The sequence below is a fragment of the Tachypleus tridentatus genome, chromosome 6 (assembly GCF_004210375.1).
Source record: "Tachypleus tridentatus isolate NWPU-2018 chromosome 6, ASM421037v1, whole genome shotgun sequence".
Lineage (NCBI taxonomy): Eukaryota > Metazoa > Arthropoda > Merostomata > Xiphosura > Limulidae > Tachypleus > Tachypleus tridentatus.
In genome coordinates, this window is record NC_134830.1 from 164550804 (window position 1) to 164563753 (window position 12950).

Here is a 12950-nt window from a genome sequence, read left to right on the forward strand (position 1 = left end):
ATATATAAACATGGATTACACAGAACGATGTAAAAGTCGTAGATTTCCATGGTTTTTCTATGTCCTTTCGGTCAGGCTGCGCTTTACTTCGACAAGTTCTTGCAAGATTAATGACCTCTTAACCGAGTATTGCAACATAATAAAAAAAAAAAAAGACATGGTCATTGAGACCCAAAGATAACTTAGAAAAATCAGAGTAAGAGTGGGAGGTTTTGCAACGCCCTGTATATAAACTTACAATTATTTTTTACTGTCTGTTTGTAGGAACCCTCATGGCCTACACTCTGGTATCCACGTGTGTTCTTATTTTGCGATACCAACCACAGAACACTACTTTGGTGGAGCTTCTCCCAGAATCCATCAGATCTGCTTGTCCCACACCCTGTAAGGAGGTGGAAATGCCCATTGACAGCTCAAGAACAACCATTCACGCAAAAAGGACTAATCGAGTGGATTCTTCCGACAGCGAGGATTCCCTATCAGCTTCAAACGGCATCGGCTATTTGGACAAAGTCCAAGTCTCTCAGAAACCCGAAGATCTCGATCTCCTGGTGCCAAATGGTTGTACAGGAAGCTCTGTTTATGGAACAGTTCACCAGAAATCCCTCTCAAAATCCAGAATTCCCAATACTTTCCAGAAACTCTTTGATAAAATCACGACACGTCTTTTTCCTTACAAATGGGCTGCCTCTAAACCTGCGTCAGAGATTTCAGGGCAGTTTGTGATGAAGATAGTTGGGTTGTTGTATCTTCTGATAATCACCTTTGATTTGCTAGTTGTTTGTGCGATGCCGGCCTTGGAGAGCAGAGATGCAACAGCACTGTCGTTTCTTCTTCTGTGCCTTTTGGGAATTGTTCTTTGTCTGGTCGTAATCAGCCTTCAACCACAGACAAGGTACCCTGTAACAATAATATTATATTTCCTTTAACTGGAAAGCAAAAATATTTCGTTTACTTTTTAAAAACGAAAGTAGCGACTTTGAAAACAAAGTACTTGGAAAGTGCTGTCAAAGCTTGCGCATCATAGTTTGCTAATTAGGCTACAGTGTACCATAACTGGAAAACCGCAACATATAAATAACAGTTTCAAGATTAGTTTTAACAATTTAAACTTTTGTTTATAGGTTTCTGAGCGATGAATATTCTTTAAGGATATTTTAAAGTCCATTCTTAAAATTATCGACACAATGTCATTTTTCTTTTATTTTAGGTGCGATCTCAAGTTTAAAGCACCTGGAGTGCCACTTGTTCCAGCAGTTGCTGTTATAGTCAACATTTATTTAATAATGAAACTATCTGTTCTCACGCTGATTCGGTTCACAGTTTGGATGGTGCTAGGTGAGTGTATTTATAAACGGTGCACAAACATTGGATAAAGTATAGATTTCAACTAATTCAATGGGCCAATGATTTTGAAATCTCTCATTTCTGTTAAAAGTTTTAAAAACTTGAGACGGGTGGTATGTTTTTTATGGTCACTTTTCTCCACTTGTTGGATTGGTGTTCAATGAGCATCTGTTAAAATAAAGTGGAGATTCAAACAGTGCACAGATTGTGGTCCATATATTTGTTGTTGTTTATTTAATTTAGCACAAAGCTACACAATGGGCTATCTGTGCTCTGCCCACCACGGGTATCGAAACCCGGATTTTAGCGTCGTAAGTCCGCAGACATACCGCTGAGCCACTGGGGGGGGCTCTGATATTTCTAAGCTATTGTTTAAACAGTATCTACTACATTACTGTAAAGCATAACCTTTCTTAATCAGCAACAAAACGACTCCTGAAACTGATACTGTGTCACTTGCACACAACTTTCTCTCTCCCAAATATTACTGTGCCAGCTGAAACAATAAGACCTTATTCCGTTAAATATCTATTTGAAACACAAATATTTATGACCAGACTGTTGCTAATTATTATTCAGAATGAAATGTGAACAGTTTGATATTGAGAGAGCCATTTCCGGTGAAGAAAAATTATTTTTAAACCACCAATCAAAGAGTTCTGTTTCCAATACATTAATTATACAGCACACTCTAATCCTAAATAGTAGTGTTTAGTGTTAGTGGCTATATGCTCTGATCAGTATGGTGTTTACTTAAAGTAATGAACATATTATTTTGAGATAAAATATGAAGACGTAAATTTAAATTAACTGCAAATGCATTACATTTTTAGAATAATTACAAAGTTTTCTATAATCTTTCAATCGAAACCAAAATTCTATGACCACTTGTTTAAAACATTAATGTTCTCAAATTTAGGCTTTTTTATCTCGTTCAAGCCAACCAGACTTTTAAATCTATTTCTCCTTCTCTACAGCATAAACAACAGTTTGTTTACAAATGTCTATACATTTCAAAACCATTTAGATTAATTTGGATTTCTGGACCACCCAGTATAACAATAAATAGATGCTACTGACCGTTTCATCTGGTCTCTTATCGAGTAGGTGATAGCTGTTGAGTGTTATTTCTAGTCTATCAGTTCAAAATTAGCAGCAGTTAGTTGCAAACGTCAGAAAATTGTCTTATTTAATTTTTTACACTCACATTTTTAATAAGGTTTTACTTTTAAGTATATTTACAAATTATCTTACAACTTCCATTGCAGCCCCCTAGTGGTACAGTTGTACATCCGCGAACTTAAACAGCTGAATTACGCCAGGGCTACAGTCTACCATTATATGTAGCTTTGTGCGCAACTGCAAACAAACAAATAAAACATCCATTCAACGAAAACGTGACCAGTCTTGTGAGAATCTCTTGAGACTTGAACGATCACAGACAGGTTTTAATAATTCCTCTCGTTAGATGCAACAGCAGGTGGAGCTGTAAGAATTACCCTGAAAGCGTTGCACACATTAATATTTATTGTTGCTAAATCATTTTTTGTAAATAAAGTAGAGGGCTCTAATATCCTCAAATATCTGTAGAATAATTGTAGGTAATGTTCAACTGTTAAATCAATGGTATTGACATTAGGCTTAGATCAGATGGCTCTGGATAGTGCTGCGGTTCCTTTGCTATATTATTTTAAGCAATTTAATTAAAACATGGTCTCTACAATTTAAAAAAAATAGTTTAAATTACTGTTGTGCAGAAATAATTGGTTTATCGTGATGTTCCTAACTAGTTTTTTTCCGTCTGAAATGAGTATTTAAAAAAAGTGGAATGGAATGTTTTAATGAAATGTTTTAGGGGGGGGGGTCAACTTAACATACTTGCTAATAATGATATGTATTACATTAAATGGGAAAGGTGAGGAAAATGTGTTTCTTCTTCTTAATGTGTTAGGCTCCTACCTGCTCCAGTTTTTCTGGAACTATTAATAATTATTCACCCAATACTATAACACTTATAATACGAAACCATTTTCTCTATATTCAAGAAGGGTTTCCAACATGTCATTGTCTGAATTACCTCATAGTAGTGCTGTGGATTTATATGCTGACTAGATGTGTTTGTATAATACACCATACATTAAGCTACTGAAGAAATTTGAAATTCGCATAGTGTTAGTTTATCCGGTAATGACCGAGCTTCAGAATGGGCTGTACTATCCGGTATAGATATCCTTCAGTATCGTTAGTCCTACCAATTTCAGGTATCATACCACCCTGACACATCCAGTTTTATATACCTACTTGATGTTAGAAAGATAATTGGGAATTATACTGAAAAATAACTTCGAATTAGTCCACATACTACATTGACGTCGTAAATATGATGTATACGTTCTTTTGTTTATTTTGAATTTCGCACAAAGCTTCTCGAGGGCTATCTGTGCTAGCCGTCCCTAATTTAGTAGTGTAAGACTAGAGGGAAGGCAGCTAGTCATCACTACCCACCGCCAACTCTTGGGCTACTCTTTTACCAACGAATAGTGGGATTGACCGTCACATTATAATGCCCTCACGGCTGAAAGGGCGAGCATGTTTAGCGCAACGGGGATGCGAACCCACGACCCTCAGATTACGATTCGCACGCCTTAAAACGCTTGGCCAACATGTTCTTTTAACCAGTTGCAAAGACTTTGCAACGTAACACAGTTCGAGCTTCTCAAAATGGGAGCCACAAGGGGCAAAAAATGACATTTGATTCAGTTGCAGCAACCGAAATTGCGCCCCTTTGTCTTACCCTTTCAGAAATACAAAATAGTCTGTGGTTTCGTTGACGATAATCAAGGAAATATTATTTTCGTCAATATCCACCATCATTTTTTTGGAACCCCTTCGACGTCCCAGCAGTAATTTCGAGGGCGTATAAACTAAAAATTTGATTTTGATACGTTCTGTGTGACTTTGTGTTTAACAAAAATACACAAATGTTCCTTAAATATTTAATCTTAAATACTTAGTTCAGGGCCACAGTTTACCATCATATGTTTAACCTTTAGTCAAATTCTCTGTAGACGTCTTCGAAGAATGTCTGTAGTAGTTTTTGTTTGTTTGTTTTTTTCTAATTTTGCTCAAATCTACACGAGGGCTATCTGCGCTAGCCGTTTCTAATTTAGCAGTGTAAGACTAGAGGGAAAACAGCTAATCATCACCACCCACCGCCGACTCTTGAGGTACTATTTTACCAACGAATAGTGGGATTGAAGTACACATTATAACGCCCCCACTGCTGAAAGGGTGAACATGTTTGGTGGGACGGAGATTCGAACACGCGACCCTCAGATTACGAGTCGAACGCCTTAGCCCCCCGGGTCATGCCAGGCCTTCGAGTATTGACAGCTCGTGTTGTTCTTCATTATTGTAGAAACGTTTTCTCTTGTTAGGCACAGGTACAACATGACCAGGTGGTTAGGGTGCTTGATTGGTAATCTGCGTGTCGCGAATTCGAATTTCCGTCTCACCAGATATGCTCGCCCTTTTAGTCGAGATGGCATTATAATGTTACGGTCATTCCAACTATTCGTTATTTTACATAAAATAATTCCCTAAGAGTTGACGATGGGTGATGATGACTAGCTGCCTTTCCTCTAGTCTTTCACTGCTAAATTAGGGACGGCTAGCGTAGATTGCCCTTTGTGCAGCTTTGCGCGAAATCCTAAAAAAAAGAAACAATTTCGTTTTAAAAAATGATTGAACCTACTGACATTTCCGCGAAGAGTTTGCCTTGTCTCTGCAAAATGTATAAAAATTGCGATTACTCTATGCATAATAATTCCGATTACCCTATGAAATACTTGTCAACTGCTGTTATGGAGATTAAAATTTTAGTTGTTCTATATGTAGAATAAAAAAGAATAATTTTCAACCAGAGTTCTGATTTCACATCTAAACTGGTTTTTCTGCGATACTTTAAGATATATTGCCCAGAAACGATTTATATTTTTCGCGCAAATCTACACGAGCAGATTGTTTGTGCGTAATCTTTAATTTTAGCCTAATAGACTAGAACCAAGGTAACTGGTTAACTGTGCCTACTCATAATTTTGGCCCGGCATGGTCAAGCGCGTTAAAGCGTGCGACTCGTAATCTGAGGGTCGCGGGTTCGCATCCGCGTCGCGCCAAACATGCTCGCCCTCCCAGCCGTGGGGGCGTTATAATGTGACGGTCATTCCCACTATTCGTTGGTAAAAAAGTAGCCCAAGAGTTGGCGGTGGGTGGTGATGACTAGCTACTTTTCCTCTAGTCTTACACTGCTAAATTAGGGACGGCTAGCGCAGATAGCCCTCGAGTAGCTTTGTGCGAAATTCCAAAACAAACAAAACTAATAATTCTTTAAATAGTGAAATTTGACTGTTACTTTAATACTGCATCCATGGCCACAACGTATATATCGTGTTTTTGCCGAGACAAAATGCGAACTATGAATAACTGGATTAATAGTTACGACACGTTAATCCCAGCCACGTCTGATCCAGGAAAAACAGAACGCTGCATCTAGTGTCAAGTAATTTGCCACCCAAAGACCTTTGCCATATTTTCAATTTTCTGAAAATAATTATCTTCTTAAATAATGCTTTTAACTTATACTGATAACCATTTTTTTGTGATATTGTAAATCTTGGTTTCTACCGAGGTACTAGGAATTATCTTTATTGTTTCATTTGTTTACTTCATTTTTTGTCGCCTCGCCAGATTGTTTACTTTTGTGAATTTCTAAATCATTTTCTAGCTGTTCAGCGCACGTTTTATTTACAACGGTACACCTACCACGGAGTACTCGAACGCGTTCTTTTAAAATTATTCTCGACATGTTACAATAAGTAAAGTAATAATCATGGGTGCAATACTAATCAGGTAAGAGTGTTATCTGAACAGCTCTAAAATAAAATAAAAACACATTTTTATGGTGTTTGATAACTGCCAGGATTTTTATTAATCGAAACAGTACTTGAAACTATCTTTTAAATAAAACATCGATGAACCCCAAGCTAAATAAGGATCGAGTCGAGCTCCATTCTTGCCATAAATAAATACTGAATTGTATTTCCGGATAAGAAGCCTTTCATAAAACAAGTAACAAGTGACAACTCTATTATTACTTCCAGGCATTGCACGGCCTGATAGTTAGGACATTCGATTCGCAATTTGCGGTTCATTGGTTCAAATCCCCATTACAGAACAGGTTCGCCCTTTTAGTCGTGAAGACATTATAAGTGACAGGCAATCCCACTATTCGTTGCTAAAAGAGTAGCCCAAGAGCTGGTTGTGAGCAGTATAGACTAGCCACCTTTCTTCTGGTCTGTCACTGCTAAAAACCTAGTTTTGATACCAGTGGTGTTTCGAATTTCGCCAAAAGATACTCGAGAGTTGCCTGGTATTTAGCAACATTCGATGTTGTTGTTGTTTTTTTATTTCGAGGGAAGCGACACGAGAACTATTTGCACCAGCCGTCCCTAATTTTGCATATAAGACTAGTGGGATTGACCCGAAAAATATAACGCCCTCACGGGTGAAAGGATGAGCGTGATGGGTGTGACGTGGATTGGAACCCGCAATCCTCAGATTACGAGTCGAGTGCCTTTACCACCTGGCAATGACGGGCCTGGGGTCTTTTCAAATAAACCAAATGAAAATTTTAGGTCCTTTCAAACTTAAAACTTTTCCGAATTCGAACTTCATTGTACCTACAACCGAGGTAGCCATGTTAATTAGTACGATGGAACTTGTAGAATAGTAGTTTAACTTATTTTTAAATTTTCCATCTTTGTTTAGTCATTTTAATAAAGTTTCTTAAATCCAAATATGTGTTTCATGTTTTAGGTCTTCTCATGTACTTTCTCTATGGAATAAAGAAAAGCTCTTTGGAATTTCTTCCACAACCTGCGATGGAAATGCAAATACCGGAAAATAAGAAGGAAAGAGTGTTAAGAGCGCACCAAGAAAATTCCAACGCGATAACAACTTTGGAAAGCTCAACTAAGGAATCAAAAAATTACTTATCGCTGCCACTAGATGGCGGGAACGGAGTTGTCAACATGAATTATCAACCGAGCAGACGAGACGTCGGTGGCGAAAATACAATCGTTGAATGGGAAACTTTTGACAAATAAATATGGCAAAACCTCTTTGGGGAAAAATATAAATTAATTTATTGTGAATCAGTTTTTGCATGTGATTCATATTAATATTCCTATTTTTTGAGACAAATGTGATATTGTATCTTCAATGAATTTTCTGTATTTCATCAAGAGAGGGAAAACGTTTGTATTGTTTCAATTTACGATGAGTATACGACTTTAATATTTACAACTAAATGTATAACACATATTTTTGACTTAAATTTGTCAAACTAGTGTATAACTTGCATTGTCGTGTGATGTATTGCTATTTCCTGGTATTATTTAAAGTTACATTTTCGAAATTTAAAAACCACTTCTCATCGAATGATCTTGACCTGCACTGTTGTCATAATTATTATATTCTCTCTCAGTTTTAATTATTTGTCTCTATCTGTGGGCTATTTAAACATACAAATAATAATTCATGATCAAATTGTGATGACTTTACCTCTTTCTAATTATGCAATAATCGTATTGGTTTGTTTGTTTTTTCTCGAACTTTTGACCTCTCAAGCGGTTCGAGACAGTTCTCCTTTTAGGTGTGATGACCAAAAACCTTACCGATTCACGAGCAAACAGATAAATAGGTGGTGCTGAATGATGTAATATTTACAATTTAATATATTAATTCTAAAATACCAAGAAAACAACAACATGTTTTCAGTATATAACACCATGATAGCAAGTGTTTTTGGTTGTTTTCCCTTACTGTCAGACGCATATTGGATTTTTGTATACAGATATTTATCCTATTTTTATTTTTTTTCGTAGCAATATTATATTGTCTTTGATAAATTATGTACTACTGTTGTAATTATGTACCAAAGTTCGTTCATTTTTTGTTTCCCTATTGCTCAGATAATTTATTACTTATCCACGTTCAAGCACAGTTTTCTGAATACTATTCTGATGCCTCATGGTTACTGAACTCGTTGCACAAGCAACGGTCTGTGTGAAAAACAAATTGTTTTAAATTTCGAATGTTCTATTCGGTAAATATTTTAAATTTTGTCTAATATTCTAATATATGTATGTTGTCTGTAAGTAAATGTTTGTCATACATATTTCATCAAACAAGTTTGAGCAGAGAGCTCAAAGATTAAATGTTATTTTATTTATAAATATGACGTTATTATTGCTTAGCAAGAACCCGAAACCGCCCCCTTTCGGGCGTTCTATTAAATGTATATGGCGCTTTTTTTTTTAAGGCGTGTTTTGTGTTTTACCTTCTACAAAAACTTTTCAAACTCAGATATTGTTGTCCATCAAATTGGCTGTTCAGTGTCTTCTCCATAATTGTTGCTTATATTATAGCGATTTAGAAAAGAATTTTTAAAGGTAATTTATATGAACTTCCATTTCTTTGATCATGTTTATTCTAAAGTGCCTACGTATTCTATATCGTGTAATTGTTTATCCGTTTTGTTGTATATTCCTTATAAGACTGTGACTAGTGCTAGTATCCATGTGTTATACCAGACTTAGCACGTTTACTAGCAATAGAATATTCTTTTGGCGTGCCGTACGAGAGTATTTGAAGTGCTATAAAAAATGTGGAGTTTGTTAGTTTCTCCTTATGTTTCTTGTATTTTTAACGTTAATAAAAAGTTTGATTTCATAAAGTGTTTACTCTGTTGACTTCAAGTGACTTTCGGTTAGCTTTTTTTTTTCCATGAACAAACTACATGTATTAGGTGTGTAAGGTTCAAGGTCAATGGACAATAGTCAACTCGGCGACGCTCAGTTCGTTGACAATACGAAGGCTGTTCAAAAAATACGCGGACTGTTTGAATTGCGCGACTCCAGTTGGTTCCAGGGAAATCCGCTTGGTGTCGCTAGGTTTGCACAGATCAGCTGATTACGACGCCATTTCCCGATTGCAGATATCTTCATTTGTGTATTAGCTACGCGGTTTTAAGTGAAGTGCGATTTTTTCGTTTGGCGGATTTCAGAATGAATGACCTGAAGGAGCAACGACTTGCTGTGAAATTTTGTGTTAAACTTGGAAAATCTGCGACTGAAACTTTTGCTATGCTTAACACGGCTTACGGTGATGTTGCTATGAAGCGTACGGCATGTTTCAAGTGGCATGAACGTTTTAAGGATGGTCGACAGTCCATTGAAGATGATGAGCGTCCTGGACGTCCTTCCACGTCAACTGACGACCCACACGTCGACAAAATCAACACCCTGGTGCGGACAAATCGATGTCTGACTGTCAGGAGCTTGCTGAAGAGTGTGGGATATCAGTTGGATCTTGTTACGAGATTTTGACCGAAAAATTGAAGATGCACTGCGTTGCTGCGAAATTCGGCCGTCAGAACTCGTGAGTTTTTGGCCAAACACTCGATCACTGTTCTTCCCCACCCCACCCCTACTCACCTGACCTTGCTCCTTGCGATTTTTTCTTGTTCCCCAAACTCAAAAGACCTTTGAAAGGAAGAAGATTTGAGACGATTCCCGAGATTAAGGCAAATGCGACGAAGGAGCTGGAGGACATTACAAAAGAAGCGTACCAGAACTGTTTCAACAAGTGGAAACACCGTTGGGATACGTGTGTGCGTTGGGGATGAGAGTACTTTGAAGGAGTCCCAGACCTGTAACTTCTAAATAAAGTACATTTTGTTTTATGACGTCAGTCCGCGTATTTTTTGAACATACCTCGTATTACTAGTCGACAGACAACTTTGTGACAACCCATTTCCCGAAAACATTTCCATTTGCTGGCAGACTCGTTGACATACCAATATTTCCAATGTACAGGTAGTGTTGCTGATAGTGGGCTAGATGAGTGCTTATGGCTGTTGAAATAAAATAATTAGCTCAACTTTTTGACAAGACTGTTGCTTTATTGCCGAACCAATCGTTGTACGTCATCTTTAGTTTTTGCTGTAAGACGTCTATTACTCATTAAACTTCAATATTTTTTATATTATTTTCTCATACGGTTCATTTTTAGAAAATAAGTTCAATACTTCACAAACTTAACTTACTTTCATTCTCGATTATTTTATATCATTTCACAATATTTATCCCTCTAGAAATTTGTCGTCCGAATTTTCATTATGGCTGAGTTTGTACCTTCGTGAACAAATTACTCATATACGTTGTAAACCTGATTCAAGTACGTGTAAACATGCATAGATTTCCCCGAAGTAAACGTAAATACAACAACAAATCCATCTCATGACACAGTTTTCGACAATCTGCCGTCGACGATTGACTTTCCAACTAGTGTTATTTCGACAACTTGTCCAGTCGATGACCTGTCTTTCGACATAATTTACTGTAGCCGAATTAGCTATCGTCCAGTTGTCACCGAACTGGTGTGTAAATAAAATTCAGAATCTGGAAACATTTTCAACTTATTAGAATGCGTACGTATGAAGCAGTAAGAAACGTCAAAGAAAAATGACGTATACAGTGTAATCATTTTTTCTTTAGTAAATAACTAAACAGAAGGACGAATAATCAGTGATGACGAGAAACCCACTTGTTGAGAAATTTATATGCAAAAACGGCTCGTTTGGGCTGAGAAAACACTTTTACATAGAAGAGCGAACAACGTTTCGACCTTCTTCGGTCATCGTCAGGAACCGTATGAAGCAGTAAGAAACGTCAAAGAAAAATGACGTATACAGTGTAATCATTTTTTCTTTAGTAAATAACTAAACAGAAGGACGAATAATCAGTGATGACGAGAAACCCACTTGTTGAGAAATTTATATGACGATGACCGAAGAAGGTCGAAACGTTGTTCGCTCTTCTATGTAAAAGTGTTTTCTCAGCCCAAACGAGCCGTTTTTGCATATAAAAAAGAAGGACGAATATATAAACATCAGAGATACGAACGTGAGAAGACGACATTCAGACATATCTTACAAGAATAACCACAATGTCACAAACAGAGACATTGTGCCTCCTACAGATGTTTGAGTTTTTCAATTCAGATATCTGTATGTTTAAATAATTGGTTTTGAAATTTCCATAAATCTACACCAGGACTATCTGAGTTAGATATCCATAATTTAGCACTGACAAGTACAAACAACTCTCAGGCTTCTTTATTATTAACGAATAGGGGGATTGACCAAGACACTATAACGTCTCCAAGACTCAAAGAGCGAGCATGTTTGGTGGGACGGGGATTCGATTTGCACTGTGGTGGTCGAATGACCTGACCTCGCGAGGCCTATCATCAAAAGAGATCATTTTTAATAGTGTTCCCATATTTGGTCTTTTAATCTGTAAACATACATGGAAACAATAGAATATTACTTGAAAGTACCGTTACACGTGATGTATTTAAACATAAAAATGTAAAGTCTCAACTAATAAACTAACAGCTAGAATAAAATAACAAGCTATGTTTAACAAAAATGTTCTAACACCAGATAATTTTTGTTTGTTTGTTTTTGAATTTCCTACAAAGCTACATGAGAGTTATCTGTGCTAGCCGTCCCCAATTTATCAATGTAAGACAAGGAGGAAAGCAGCTAGTCATCACCACCCATCGCCAACTCTTCGACTATTATTTTGCCAACGAATAATGGGATTGACCGTTACATTATAACGCCCCCACAGCTGAAAGGGCGAGCATGTGTGACGGGGATTCGAACCTGCGACCCTCAGATTATAAGTTGAGCGCCTTAACCACCTGGCCATGTCTGGCCTCCAAAACTGGTCTCATAATATCGTATCATGCACAAAAATATTTCCAAAAGGAATGTCACCAGAGGTCACTTTAATGAATTTTTAAATGACGTGTTAAGAAATTATAATGCCCCCACGGGTGGTATTAAGACAAACAACTCTCATAATGATGGTGTAAAACAAAGAAAATGGTTAAAGGAAGAGTTAATGCAAACAAACATCAAAAATATTCTCACAAAATAGGGATAAAACACGGAAACAAGAGAACCCCCAAAAATGATGCTGAACCAAAGAAACGCTCAAAAACATCTTCCAAACGTGGTACAAAACAAGTGCATGTTAAAATTCCTTCGACCAGTGCAATCAACTAAAAATTGTTTTCAACAACTAAACAAATAATCAACTTTAAAGATAACTCGATAAAATGGTACTAAAACAAAAGAAAATTAATGTAGTAACATATTAACCTGTAATGTTGTATCAACATTCTTGTTACGAGATTCGAATATAGCATATTCACCTGTAATGGTACTATTTCTATTTTAAGTTTATGCTTGAGTGTTAAAGGTAACTGCAGACAGCGAAATGCAGTAGGAGTTGAGACACTGTAGGCGTAAACACTCAACTGTTAACTTTTAGCTGATTTGCAACAGCTGCTTACTACTTTATCATCACCGTCTGGATTTTGTCTGATAAATGGAATATTCCCGATGTGTCTGGGTGATGTGACCATAGATATTACCCATTATAACTTAACACTAATACCTAGAACTGGCA

At 36.9% G+C, this 12950-nt stretch overlaps 1 pseudogene across 1 annotated transcript in view; it reads left to right on the forward strand.

Moving 5' to 3' along the window:
- Positions 1-9142, forward strand: part of LOC143254346 (solute carrier family 7 member 14-like) — a 53208-nt pseudogene extending 44066 nt beyond the window's left edge. Inside the window, exons 10-12 of the transcript XR_013030148.1 lie at positions 265-895; positions 1211-1338; positions 7222-9142. The product of XR_013030148.1 is annotated as a solute carrier family 7 member 14-like (transcript). The remainder of the gene's footprint in view (positions 1-264; positions 896-1210; positions 1339-7221) is intronic.
- The last annotated feature ends 3808 nt before the right edge of the window (positions 9143-12950 follow it).